The sequence below is a fragment of the Polistes fuscatus genome, unplaced genomic scaffold, assembly GCF_010416935.1.
Source record: "Polistes fuscatus isolate 324 unplaced genomic scaffold, CU_Pfus_HIC Scaffold1, whole genome shotgun sequence".
Taxonomy (NCBI): domain Eukaryota; kingdom Metazoa; phylum Arthropoda; class Insecta; order Hymenoptera; family Vespidae; genus Polistes; species Polistes fuscatus.
The window spans coordinates 891,540-906,040 of record NW_025112997.1 but is presented as its reverse complement, the minus strand read 5'-3'; the positions used below and the strand labels follow the sequence as shown (position 1 = coordinate 906,040).

Below are 14,501 nucleotides of genomic sequence, written 5' to 3'. Positions count from 1 at the left end.
AACGAAAAATTCTCGCTACCGAAAGAAAAAATAGAAAGAGAGAAATATCGGTTTTCTTTCTCACTCGCACTCGTATACAAAACGCTCGACGCTCGATGGCCAAGACGTAAAATTCTCGCTACCGAAAGAAAAAATATAAAAAGAGAAATATCAGAAGGCTCAACAATCGATGGCCAAGGACAATAATACTCGTTATCGCATGATAAATAAAAAGAGAGAAGTATTGGTTTGTTCTCTCACTCGCACTTTCATTCAAGACCGAGAGTCCCGAAGATTGCCGAAGATCCTTCGTTTGTGTATTAGTGCACACGGACGCTCGCACGCATACTAGCTCGCTCGCGTGTAAAACGCGACGGAGGGATAAGCTTGCTTCTCCCACTCTTAAAATTTTGTTCCCATCTTCAATCCAATTTTATGCGCTTATTTTTGAAAATACGAAGATAACTCATAGAACATTTTTTATGTATATTTTAATTCTCTACAACTTTTGTTTGAAACTTTTTTCGATTAAATGCCTAGATTCTAAGATAAGGCTATATTTTACCCTTTTTTACCCTTTTTCCCCAAGATGCCGGTTGCTGATTTTATTATAATTAGCACCATTCGATTCAGCGTCGTCAACTTACCCTTAGGTCAAATTTTGAAGCATAAACAAGAAAAGTTCCGGGTTTGGCCCGCGTTGACTGGCCTACTAAAATGTTTCATATTTCATATATTTAACTATACATTTTTTATAATAATTATAATAAAGTTATCTATACACGATTAATCATTTTACATTCAATGTCATATTTTTCAATTTATATTTTAAAAATCAAATACTAAACTCATCAAAATTAAACACATCAGCATAAGTTCTTAAATTATTTTTAAGCTTCCACTCATTCCTTCAATTCTTTCTTATATTTTTAATCTTTCAAAAGTTCAAAATAACTATGATATATAACAATAAAGTTAACATAAAATATTTTTGCTATAATAATTAATACTCACTCTTTGTCTACAATGATCAACGTAACGAAGTCCGAAATAGTCCGTTTCCAAAATGTTGAGTTGCTTACACACATATTCGAGAATGTACATTCCTTTGTGTTGAGGCTGTAATAAAATAATAATAATATTAGCCCAGTTGTGAAAAAAATTTTCTTTTTGTTTAACAATAAGTAAAATACTTGTTCAATTGGATATATAACAAGTCAGTAATGTTCAAAATAAATATTTATAGTGATCATGATATGAATATATATGTTACAGGCATAGTAGGAAATTCGGCAATGCTAGCAATACCCCGGCATTGAACTCAATGCAAAGCTCCTTTTCTAGTCGGAAACAGAAGAATTCTTAAAGACTTTTCTTGAGCATTGAACATAATACTTAGGCATTCTATAGAACACCAAAAAGGTATTAAAAAGAATACTTTATCGGGCAACAGGCACACACAATCATACGCAACCCCCCCCTCCACAAACAACCCAACCACGCTCTAACACAAACACAAAAAAGCGAGCATGGTGCGGGTTGTTGAGACTGTGCGTGTCGCTATACTATGCGTACCTCTATAAACTGAAAATTAGTCAATGTTGGTGTGTTTTATGTAGGGCCCACTGTTACTTATCGTAGTAGAAAATTATATTACTTTTAGACCGATATCATAGAGATTGCCATAAAAAATCTGTATCTTTTGCTCATTATCGTATCGAAAGATAAGCGGGTTTAGAACGAAATATTTTGTATCTGGTTTTTTACTTTACCGGTTACTCATTTGTTATCCTCAAGAATTTCTAGAAAATGTGAGAAATATGAATACATTTTCGACTTTGTCAAAAGGCGCTTTGCAATTGAGAACAATGCCGGGGTATTGCTAGCATTTCCGGATTTCCCACTATGCCGGTAATATATATATAAAAAGCATAAACTTGTATTCCAAACGCTTTTCCTCGAATTTCCAATTCCCAAGAGAATGTCGGCCTTTAAACGATCGAGTACCAACGCCATATCGGAATTTCAGCAAATAGCCCGATAAAAATTTTCTTTTAATACTAAACTATATTTATATTCCTTATGTACACCAATTTTTTACATTCATATGATTACTTTATACATATATCAACACGTTTAATGTCACAGTAATTGTACATGGTTTGCATACAATTTATTTTTATTATGTGTTATATATTATATTGAAATATTATTTAGAACAATTAAGTTAAAGTGTGTAATCGTATGAAACTCAAATATTAATTCAAATAAAAATGAAACTATATTGTCATATTTTAGCTATATTTTGGGCGTGTATTTAATGTATATTAATGTAACAAATTTACAATCAATGCTTACAACAAATTATTATGAATATACTAATTCAAAATACGTGGGTATAGTCCGTTATTATTCCAAAATTAAGATTATTTCGAAAATTAAACAAACATTTTACAGATCGTTTAAAAATTGACATTATTATTATTATCATTACGATTAAAAGGAAAAATCAATTGTAAATTAAACTGATTTCTTTGACTGTGTACCGAAATAAAACTACTCTATTACATTACTACTACTATAAATATTTTTTTTTCTAATTGTAAGCTTTTGATGAGACCAACACAAAATGAATAAATTTGTTTTGTTCTTTCGGAACAATTTGTAATTTTATTTTATTTTTATTCTCATAATATCGTAATGTATTTTAAACATTAATAATCAATATTCATTAGAACCTATACATAATATTTTTTATGATAAAATAAAATAGTAGAAGGGATGAAGAAAAATAGATATGGCAGACATTGAAAATAAATGTTCAAAAACACGAAATAATACGAGGATGTGTTTCTCTTAAGTGGAATTAAAGCGGAAGAAAATGATGATATCGCGGGGAGTGGGGGGTAGTAGGGGGAGAAGCCGAAGAAAATAAATAAACGATAGGATCAAAGTCACGAAATCGGATTTCCTAATTGTCAAGAGGAAGAAGATAGCGTACGGTTAGTGGTGTTATCTAAAAAGTGGATATTTGGAAGACTCAAAGATAAGTAGGATAGGTAGGAACAGAAGGTAAGCCCCCACACACCCCACTCACCCTCATTGGTGATATATCACTTTGGAAGGATGCCAATTCGAACCGTTTGGTAAGCTGTCGTGATGTTTTCTTATTTTATTTCCCTTGTGGAAACTTTATTCGAAAAAAAATACATACATCTACAATGGCTCATGAAAGTGTTCGTACGTTCAATTGAATGGTTTAAAGAATAAAAATATCTAGGTTAGAATTAAGTTTTGAAAGTAACGTTGACATTACTAATAAAAAAATAACTGTAGAAATCATGTATACAAATTTTAAACTAATCGGATAATATTTGTAAAAGTTATTAAACATTCGCGTTGTAAAGGATGTTTATTTTTTGAAGTTATACTTCTTTTGGCGCGTTTGGGAAAATGTGATGAGAGTGATTTTTTTCCGAGCGACACCACGAAGTTTGTCGGTATTTACGATGCGCGGCAAAGCGATTTCAAATTTACGGCAAGAAGTCGTCTTTCTCTTCTTTTCCTCTTTTTTTTCCTTAAGCGAGTCACCCATCCAAATACTAATCGTACTCAGCGCTGCTTTACTTAAATGATCCAAGCGAGAACTAATGCTGTAACCGCGCCATGGCTGTTGACGCGTGAAGTAATTCGATATATTTCTCTTATATTTAGTGTGGACTGATATCTATATTTTGATATTTTCTTTTTCTTTTTTTATTCTTTCTTATATATATAATAATAATTATTTATTTTTTTAAGTTATTTTTTTCTTTGAAGTATTTTTTTGAAATTATTTTTGAGGTTATATTCGTTTTGGTACGGCAAAGAAGTATAACTTCTTACGTGCGTACATAAGTACACACACCAGTTTTTTTATTCTTTCTTATACATATATAATATATCGATCGATTAAAAATATAAATATGTTTCCTTTCTTTTTTTAAATTTACACTTCTTTTTTGTTAAATAATTAAATAATAATAATTAGTAGCTTATCTTCTCATACTTCCAATCCTCCCCCTTTTTACCTGGTAACGCTATATATATATTTATAAAATTAAATAATTAAATAAATGAATACAAATAATAATAAAGAAAAATAATCTGCTTACATTAGCTAATATTATCGATCAACAAGCAGGGAGGGTGGAACAGGTTTCTTTATCAACTATATTCTATGTAAAAGTAAATTAATAATAATAATAACATTAATTAAAAATAACAAGGAAAATTAAAAAAAGCAACAAGGAAAATTATTAATGATAATAATAATAATTATTATTATTTTCTTTTTAAGTTATTTTTTTTGAAGTTATTTTTGAGGTTATTGAGGTTATATTCGTTTTGGTACGCCAAAGAAGTATAACTTCTTACGTGCGTAAATAAGTACACACACCAGTTTTTTTATCTTAATCGATACAGTATTTGTATGTATATGTGTCTAATGTAAACATCATTTGATAATATAAATAATGTGTGTATATGTGTATATTTCTTGTTATTGTTGATATCGTTTAGTCAATAATATTATGAAAATTTTGTTGTATAAATAATATGATTAATAATTTTGTTTTTATATTAAATAAAAAATTATTCACTTATATAATTTATAATTTTTTTGTTTGTTTATTAATAAGTATATTATTAACAATATTATTTGTAATATTTTTCATTCAGTAATATTTATTTTTACTTATTTGTTGCTTTTTTTAAATGACAATACACCTTCTTCAAGAAAATGTATTTTAATTTGATGGATTTTTTTTTATTCAACTCTGATAAGAACAAATGGAATAATCAATACGACTACCAGTAAAATTAGACGACGTTCATGCGAATAATATTGGTTTTTCGTTCTAATTCGAATCCATTTTCTTTCCCATGTTTTCAATTTTATTTTTCATACTTTCTATTTCCATATATTATTTTTACTCTACATTATCATTAATTTTACAAATTGTAAGAAAAAAAACAATGTAAATATATATCAATAAGATACGTTATCATTATAGTTTAACGATACGCGTAAGTTATAAGAAATTTCTTACGTACTATGTGTTCTACATTTGTATATGTTATAGGCAAAGTAGGAAATCTGGCATTGTTCAAAATGTCTAAAACTAGCCGAAAATGTAGGAAATGTATTCATATTTCTCACATTTCCAAGATATTCTATAAAATGACAAATGAAAACTTGTAAAATAAGAAAAACATCTCCGATTTGTTTCAATTATATTCCACAGAATACAGATATGAAACATTTTGTTCTAAATTTGCTTATCTTCCGCTATGATAAGGAGCAAAAGACAGATTTTCCATGGTGATCTCTATGAATATCAGTCTAAATGAAATAATCTTCTACTACAACAAGTAACAGTGGGCCCTACCTAATAAAACACCGGCATAGAGTAAGTTTTAATTTATAGAAGTACGCATAGTATAGCCGCGCGCACAGTCTCAAAAACCGGCACACAAAAACTGACGTTTCAGTCAAGGTATTAAATTTGTTAAAAAAAAAAATTAATTTTTTACTGCGGTCCATGATCGCTTGTGTGTGTGTTGTGTACCTGTTGCCCGATAATATATTCTTCTCAACATTGCCTAAATAGCATTTGGTATACTACAGAATATCTAACAAGGGGACCTTACACTGGGACCCCCACAGATCTTAACGAGCTTTGGTGTATTAGTAGTATACTTTTAGGGTGTTATCGTGGTAAAGGGTTTTTTCAAAATGTTAGTTAGTGTAATTATAGTTAGTCAGTGTTCGATCCTTCGTGGGGGAAGTTTTTTTTATTAATTTTTTTTCTTTCTGTTTTCTAATTTTTTTTTCATATTTATTAATTTTTATATATATACAGGGAAGAGAAAATTATTTATTAGGTGTACAAATAAGTTTCCGCCGTTTTAATGTAGATAGCGCGGCGCGGAGTTTCCGTTAACTTTCGCAGATGATATCCTGCTTAAAAATTAGTTTGGACGTTTAAGAACAACATAACCTGTTAATATTATTGATTTCATATTGGTAAAATATAATTTTTTTTAGTTGAAAATGTCCAAATTTGAGCCAAATAAGCGTCATTTGCGGGAAATATTAGTTTACTTCTTTAATATAAAGAAATCTGCTGCTGAGGCGCATCGATTGCTCGTAGAAGCATATGGTGAGACTGCTTTGAGTGAGAGAACGTGTCGTGAGTGGTTTCAAAAGTTTAAAAACGGTGATTTCGACGTAGAAGACAAAGATCGCAGTGGAAGGCCAAAAATTTACGAGGATGCAGAATTGGAGGAAATATTGAAGGAAGATTCATCTCAAACACAAAAAGAACTTGCTGTAACATTAGAAGTCACTCAGCAAGCAGTCTCACATCGTTTAAAATCATTAGGAATGATTAATAAACAAGGAAACTGGGTTCCGTACGAATTAAAGCCGAGAGATATTGAACGCCGATTATGCTTAAGTAAAATACTGCTTGCTAGACATAAAAAAAAGGGTTTTTTACATCGTATCATCACTGGTGACTAGAAATGGATACATTATGATAATCCAAAAAGAAGAAAATCATGGGGATTACCAACCATGCGTCAACATCAACAGCAAAACCGAATATTCACGGAAAAAAACTCAGGCTGTGTATTTGGTGGGATCAGCTGGGTGTAGTGTATTATGAGTTGCTTAATCCGAGCGAAACAATCACCGGAGCCCTCTCTCGAACACAATTAATGAGATTGAGCCGAGCTCTGAAGGAAAAACGCCCTCAATACTATTCTAGACACGAAAAATTATTCTCCTGCATGACAATGCTCGTCCACATGTAGCGGCTCCCGTGAAAAAGTATTTGGAAACACTTGATTGGGAAGTGTTACCCCACCCGCCGTATTCACCAGACATTGCACCGTCCGATTATCACTATTTCGGTCCATGGCACATGCTCTGTCGGAGCAACGGTTCAAATCATATGAAGATACCAAAAATTGGGTTGATTCGTGGATAGCCTCAAAAGACAAGGAGTTCTTCCGACGTGGGATCCGAATGTTGCCTGAGAGATGGGAAAAAGTCATTGCAAGTGATGGACAGTATTTTAAATAACCCTAAAATTACCATTCTTCTAGAATAAATACTTAATTTTTAATAAAAAACGGCGGAAACTTATTTGGACACCTAATACGATGCATGCGCACCGACCAAAACAAACTTCCGCGAGCAACACCACGTCTTCCGGTATTTACGATACGCGGGAAAAGCGATTTCAAATTTACGGCATGAAGTAATTCGATATATCTTCCTTACATTTAATGTGGACTGATATCTATATTCTGATATTTTTTTTAATACTAAATAATCCAACCACAGTTATAAGGAATAAGCAAGACATGAGTCTGTTAAAAGGTAAAAATAATAATCTTGCTTTTAAAAAAGAAACAAATATTCTAATTCTCTTGAAAAATATTTCAAAGCATGAGAAAACTTTTTCTCTCCACATAAGTGATCAATCATTTTTTGGAAAAGAGAATGTATTATTTTCAACAACGATAAAAGAAGCCAACAACGCTGAAATCATGAAAAATTTGGAAGACACAATCTTCTTTTATTCACACTGGGAAGAAACCATGTACATTAATATTCTATCAAAAGAATTATAAAATGAATGCATTTTAGTTATTTAAATTATTTTTCACAATTCTATTAAACTATAATCTTCTGCAGCTTTTTGACCAGTATCAGTATACATTTGTATTTTGTTTGAGTTTTCGAGATTTCTAAAACTAATACAGAGAAGTGTAATGCCTGTTACTATCGTTATAAAAATGCATCTAAAAGAAAGAATCTATCACAAACAAACGCGAAACGTAGTAAGGCGTATAGGCTGCGAAAAAAAAATCTTTTGTTACGCAAAAGAAATATAACTTCTTACGTGCGTACATAAGTACACGTACCAGTTTTTTTTTTAATTTTTTACTTAGTTTACTTAGTGGGAATCCAGTTTTGCGAATCTTCCGAATCTGTATCCATCTCACTTTCTATAGACGAATTTCTATTATCGATTTTAATTATTCTCTTTTCTGTACGAGCAAAGTTAAAGGATTGTTTTGTTTCCATCGACGGTTGACCTATTTCGGTATTAGCTCTTGTTCAAATAATATAACTGCTACCGTTATTAACTATTTGAAGAGGTGGGATGTTGTTAATTTTCATGGTCAAAGCTTTTTTGCCATAGGCTTGAACACGCGGTTACCCATAAGAGTGCATAATTTTACCTCACTGGTCACTACTCTTGTATCTTCAATGTAAATCTAACGTACGTTATACTGTATCTCAACGTATTTATTATTTAAATATTATACTTGTATTCTCGGAAATGGTAGATAAATACGTCCGTATTTACTTAAGATTAAACGAGGAATGGCATATCTAACTTGACCGGGCTACTAGGAAAAGTCCGTAACAATTCTTCTGTTTCCTACATTGCCTAAAAACGCCTAGCATTGTTCAAATGCCGAAATTTCCTACTTAAACTATAACATATATATTAAATAGTTACATAAATACCAGTTTTAAAAAAAACGAAACGAAAAAAACATAAGAAACAAGAAAATAATTAATGCGAATGGATTAAAAGCAATAAGCAAAAAAAATATATACAGGGTGTCCCACATAACTCTAGTCACGACTTTTCAAGTACTTGCGATAACCTGACAAAAAATACTTCAAACAAAAGTTGATCTGTTTTTGAATGACTATACATTACAATAAAAAAAAGTTCGAAAAAAGCACGTAGTATTTTTGACTTAACAGTATTATAGCCCATATAAATACGAATTCAACGATATAGTATACTATAACCTTTAGATAACTTCAAAGCAAAGAAATGAAAATTTTAACAAAAAATTATTTACTTGTCGTCGACGAACAAAGGGCACAAGTGCTTTTAAAAATAAACAATTGCTTATATGTGTAATTTATTGTTACTTAAACAAAAAACAAACAATGCCACAGTGCTGTTTCAGGCCTTTTGCGAATTTTTTTCGCCTTATACATTTTTCTGTTTAGTCTTGATTTTTCACGGGAACAAATCGCAGATTAATCTTAATTCGTAGAAAATGTATACTTATAGTGAAAAAGTTGATATGTTTGCTAATACTTGGCGAATGTCAAAGCAATCCACATGAAGCAGCAAATCTGTATGCTGCAAAGTATTCAGAGAGGGACCTGTACAAAACGAACTATGTAAAGCGAAAAAAATTCGCAAAAAGGCCTGAAACAGCACTGTGGCATTGTTTGTTTTTGTTTAAGTAATAATAAATTACACACATAAGTAAGTTGTTTGTTTTTAAAAGCACTTGTGCACTTTGTTCGTCGACGACAAGTAAAATAATTTTTTGTTAAAATTTTCATTTCTTTGCTTTGAAAGTTATCTAAAGGTTATAGTATATTATCGTTGAATTCGTATTTATATGGGCTATAATACTGTTAAGTTAAAAATCGATATAATACTGTTAATCGAAAAAAGTTTCAACAAAGTTGTACAGAATTGAAAAATACATAAAAAATATTCTAAGGTTTATCTTCGTATCTGCAAAAAAGCGAGAAAAAGATGGTAAAAGATAATTGTAAGAGTGGGGTTAGTCCCGCCTCTTAGTCGGCTTTTACACGCGAGCGGGCTAGTGTGCGTGCGAGCGTCCGTGTGTACTAATTCACAAACGAAGGATCTTCGGTAATCTTTGGGCCTCTCGGCCTTGAATGCGAGTGCCAGTGAGAGAAGAAACTGATATTTCCCCCTTTCTATTTGTTTAGGCGATAACGAGTATTTTTTTCTGGCCATCGAATTATTTTTTTATAAGTTTTTCTATCCTTAACAAGAGGACGGTCAGTGAGTCCAACCTCAGTTTTTTTTCAAATTTTGCACTACGATATAAATTTTATTAAGAGATCAACATTATATATACGCGAGTAATAAAATTACTAATTATAAATTAAATAATATCCAATAAATAACAAAAATTAATTTTTAACGTGTCGAAACGATACATTTTTTAGGATGATATTTACAGGATGAATTTGTAATTTAAGTAATAAATCTTCCTTTATTTGTGCAAGATGTAAAAAAATTTATTGCTTTTAATTTTTTTGTAATAATTTTAATTCTTTTTCTATATATAATTAGAAATTAGGAAATGTGAAAATAATCTATTTAACCTAAGGATAGAAAAACATAAAAAAAATAATTCCCTCACGAAGAATCGAACGTTAATAACCGATGCGAGAAGCGAAGTCGATACTACTTACGCTACAGCACCACTTGACGAGTATTCAATTTTTGCGTACAATTCTTAAGACTTCGAAGATGAATCGGAATGCATTACTGTTTTTTTATAATATAATAAAAATGAATTAAAATTATGTCTAGATAAAACATAAATTCTACGGTTTTAGAATATCCTTTCATATATATCTTGAATTAATTGTATGTGTGGATATAAAATTCTTCTTTTTCAAATATGTATTTAATTTGATACACTAATAAATTTAAGAGACAAAAATCAGTAATTTAAAATTTTATAAAATACATAATTTAATAGGAAAAATGTTTAAATTTTAAATTTCGTCTTAAAGAGAATACGTATTCAATTTGATATACAAATAAATTTTTGTGAGGCAAAGAATTTATATCAATTAATTATTCTAATTAATTTTATGGCGAGGCACAAAATTAATTCATTATTTTTACTCTCAACTAAATAATAATAGTTTCTGTTAAAATGAATTATTTTTTTTTTACTCAAGGTTCATTATTTTTGACAATAAATAAAAAACGGCGTGCCATAAGCATCAAGATTCGATTTAAAAATGCCGCGCTTATACGCCGATATATATAGATATACAAAACGCTCGACGCACGATGGCCAAAACGAAAAATTCTCGCTACCGAAAGAAAAAATAGAAAGAGAGAAATATCGGTTTTCTTTCTCACTCGCAATCGTATACAAACGCTCGACGCTCGATGGCCAAGACGTAAAATTCTTGCTACCGAAAGAAAAAATATAAAAAAAGAAATATCAGAACGCTCAACAATCGATGGCCAAGGACAATAATACTCGTTATCGCCTAAACAAATAGAAAAGGGAAATATCGGTTTCTTCTCTCACTCTCACTTGCATTCAAGACCGAGAGTCCCGAAGATTGCCGAAGATCCTTCGTTTGTGTATTAGTGCACACGGACGCTCGCACGCATACTAGCTCGCTCGCGTGTAAACGCGACGGAGGGATAAGCTTGCTTTCTCCCACTCTTACAATTTTTTTCCCATCTTCAATCCAATTTTATTCGCTTATTTTTAAAATACAAAGAAACTCATAGAACATTTTTTAGTATTTTTCAATTCTCTACAACTTTTGTTTGAAACTTTTTTCGATTAAATGCCTAGATTCTAAGATAAGGCAATTTTTTACCCTTTTTACCATTTTTCTCAAAACCTCGGGATCAAATTTAAATAAAATTAGCACCATTCGATTCAGCGTCGTCAACTTACCATTATATCAAAGAATCAAGCTGTACCTAAGAAAATCAGTTTTTGGCCCGCGTTGACTGGCCTAATAATACTCGTTATCGTCTAAACAAATAGAAAGGGAGAAATATCGGTTTCTTCTTTCAGTCGCACTTGCATTCAAGACCTAGAGTCCCGAAGATTGCCGAAGATCCTTCGTTTGTAATAAGGCACACGGACGCTCGCACGCACACTAGCCCGCTCGCGTGTAAAAGCCGACTAAGAGGCGGGTCTAACCCCACTCTTACAATTATCTTTTACCATCTTTTTCTCGCTTATTTTTGCAGATACGAAGATAAACCTTAGAATATTTTTTATGTATTTTTCAATTCTGTACAACTTTTGTTTGAAACTTTTTTCGATTAAATGCCTAGATTCTAAGATAAGGCCATTTTTACCCTTTTTCTCAAAGCTCACACATCAAATTGCAAAAAAATTGCACCATTCGATTCAGCGTCGTCGACTTACCCTTAGATCAAATTTTCCCGCGGGCAGCTAAAATTCAGAAATTTGGCCCTTTTTGACTGGACTATATAACTAAGCCTTAAATTTTTGCCCTTGTAACATTACACTTAGCCTTTCTCACATAGTCTACACTAAGCATAGTTAGTTGTCCATAAGCATTTATACAGTCCATATCAAGCATTCAAATAATTTTACTGTAGTCGCCAAGACTTAATAATAAAAAATCATTGTTGACTAATGAACTGTCTTTAGTATTGCTACAAAACTACCCACACCGTATAAATTTACTGTCGTCGAGATTTCTGTACAAAACGAGCGTATAATTCGACTTAAATAATTTGTACGTTAGTTTGAAACGGATTCGCGTTAGCATACATATATTGCGCGCGAACAAAGGGGTTAAGAGAAGCAGAAATCAATAATACGTTGAATAAAATAAAATAAAATAAAAAAATGAAATACTATATTCTTAAATTAAAAATTATGACGAATGATAAGAAAACAGAGATCGTAACGAGACGTAAGTAGTGAATATAGAAATCATACTAATGTACAAAATAATTAAACAAAACATAATGTTTCTCATTGAACAAACGAACAAAAGTCTACGTTCTCTAAACTGCCGCTATTATTGCATAATCCTAAATTTGATTTTATTGTACTGTATTGTATAGTACACAATGTTACAAGCTTATTGCAAAAAAATGTTAATGTAAATATAAATAAAGTAAAAAATATAAAATTGTAGAATTAAGTAACATCGAAGTTAGAAATACCTATTAAAGGTTCTAAACAGTTGGTTGGGACAATCCAAAAGAGGATTATACTAACACATATATACAAATGGCGACATTCATGCTAACCTAAACGTTACTTTGATACTTGAACTTTGGAAAACGAGCCACATGACATGGCAAGTTTCATGGTTAGAACGAAATATCGTATATGAAAACGTGGCTTGTTTCTAAAGACTCAACGATTTCTAGTTAAGAGATAAGAGAAAAGGGAAGAAGGTGTGGGGGAAATGGAAAGGTAAAGGTATAGTTGGGTGCAAGGAAACGGTTTGATACCTTTAATATTTCCAAACACGCTAAGTTAACTTGTAGATAAAGATCTACTAGTTGGTGTGACAAAAATAAATCTATTGATTCCTTGATACTAACTTAATATAAATATCAATGACATTTATTATATTATATAATAATATTTAAATATTAAATGTTACGTTTGTGAAAATTTTAATATTGACTTTTAAATGAATGTATTGTATTTTATTATAAATATTTAAGCATCTATTTAAAAATTGATAAAATCAAATTTATCAATATTTTTATTCTAAAAATAGGGATTAAATAAATTTTAGTATTTATTTTGTATATAAAAAGTGTCCCAAGAATTATGAATAAACCCGAAAGGAGATTATTGATGGCAAGGTGGCAATAAATAAATATTCCAGTAATTATGATAGTGGTAAACAGTGTGAATCAACAAAATTCGAAAAAATGTATTATAATAACGTAAATAATTTTAATATTAAAAAATAAATCATAAAATTCGTTGAATATTAATCCACTGTCATAATTATCTGCATATTAATAAAAAAATAAATAAAAATAAAACAATATAAAGGAAGATTTAAATGTCATGTTTCGAATACTCGACAATTATTACGTAAATGTAATATAATAGTATAATAAGTTTTTATCACCTGTCATTATTTTCCGTTTATCTGTATCTATCTATCATTCTCTCTCTCTCTTTATTTCTTAACCGTGACCTTTATACTATAGATGACAGTATTACTACCACTTTTCATGAAACAAAACACGAAGGTAATTATTACACGATGGTAATTACACACTGTAGTCATATCAAAGTGTACCTATTATGTATATATATCTATATATACATATATGTATACACGTATGCTCTGAGATTATACTAACAAGGACATGAATAATTAAAATTCCACAAAGCTTTTTAATAACGTTTTCCTGTTATTAGAATGATATTAAAAGTGTTATATAAATTTATGTTGTTGATTAGAACGTTTCTTTTGTTCTCATATCAGTAATTTTTCTTTTTATTTGTTTTCCTTTCCTGTTTGTAAATGATTATAGGTATCATTATCTTATGATTTGAAATGTTATATTATACATTATAAAATACATATTATTGAATATTCACAATCTAACGCTAAGTTAGATTTTGTATTAATTGATGATAAAATAATTCTATAATGAGATTTTTCTTCTTTTTTTTTTCTTTGTAATCAAACTTGTAACACCATCGAAAATAATTTCTCTTTGATGTAAATATACGGTCGAATGAAGGAAAAAAGCTTTTTTTTTCAAAACTTTAACACGAGCAATAGAATCGATTGATCGAAGAACCCGCAAAAAACGATAACCTTTGCTCCTCTAGACCCCACCCTTTCGCTCCTCAAACGTTCATGTTTTATTTTTGGAAGTTAT

The 14,501-nt window shown here is 30.5% G+C and overlaps 1 long non-coding RNA gene across 1 annotated transcript in view; it reads right to left on the bottom strand.

The window, feature by feature from the left end:
* Nucleotides 1–967: 967 nt before the first annotated feature.
* LOC122513623 overlaps nucleotides 968–14,501 on the bottom strand; it is a 39,326-nt gene continuing 25,792 nt past the window's right edge. Inside the window, exon 2 of the long non-coding RNA XR_006302806.1 lies at nucleotides 968–1,098. This is a non-coding gene — a long non-coding RNA (uncharacterized LOC122513623). The remainder of the gene's footprint in view (nucleotides 1,099–14,501) is intronic.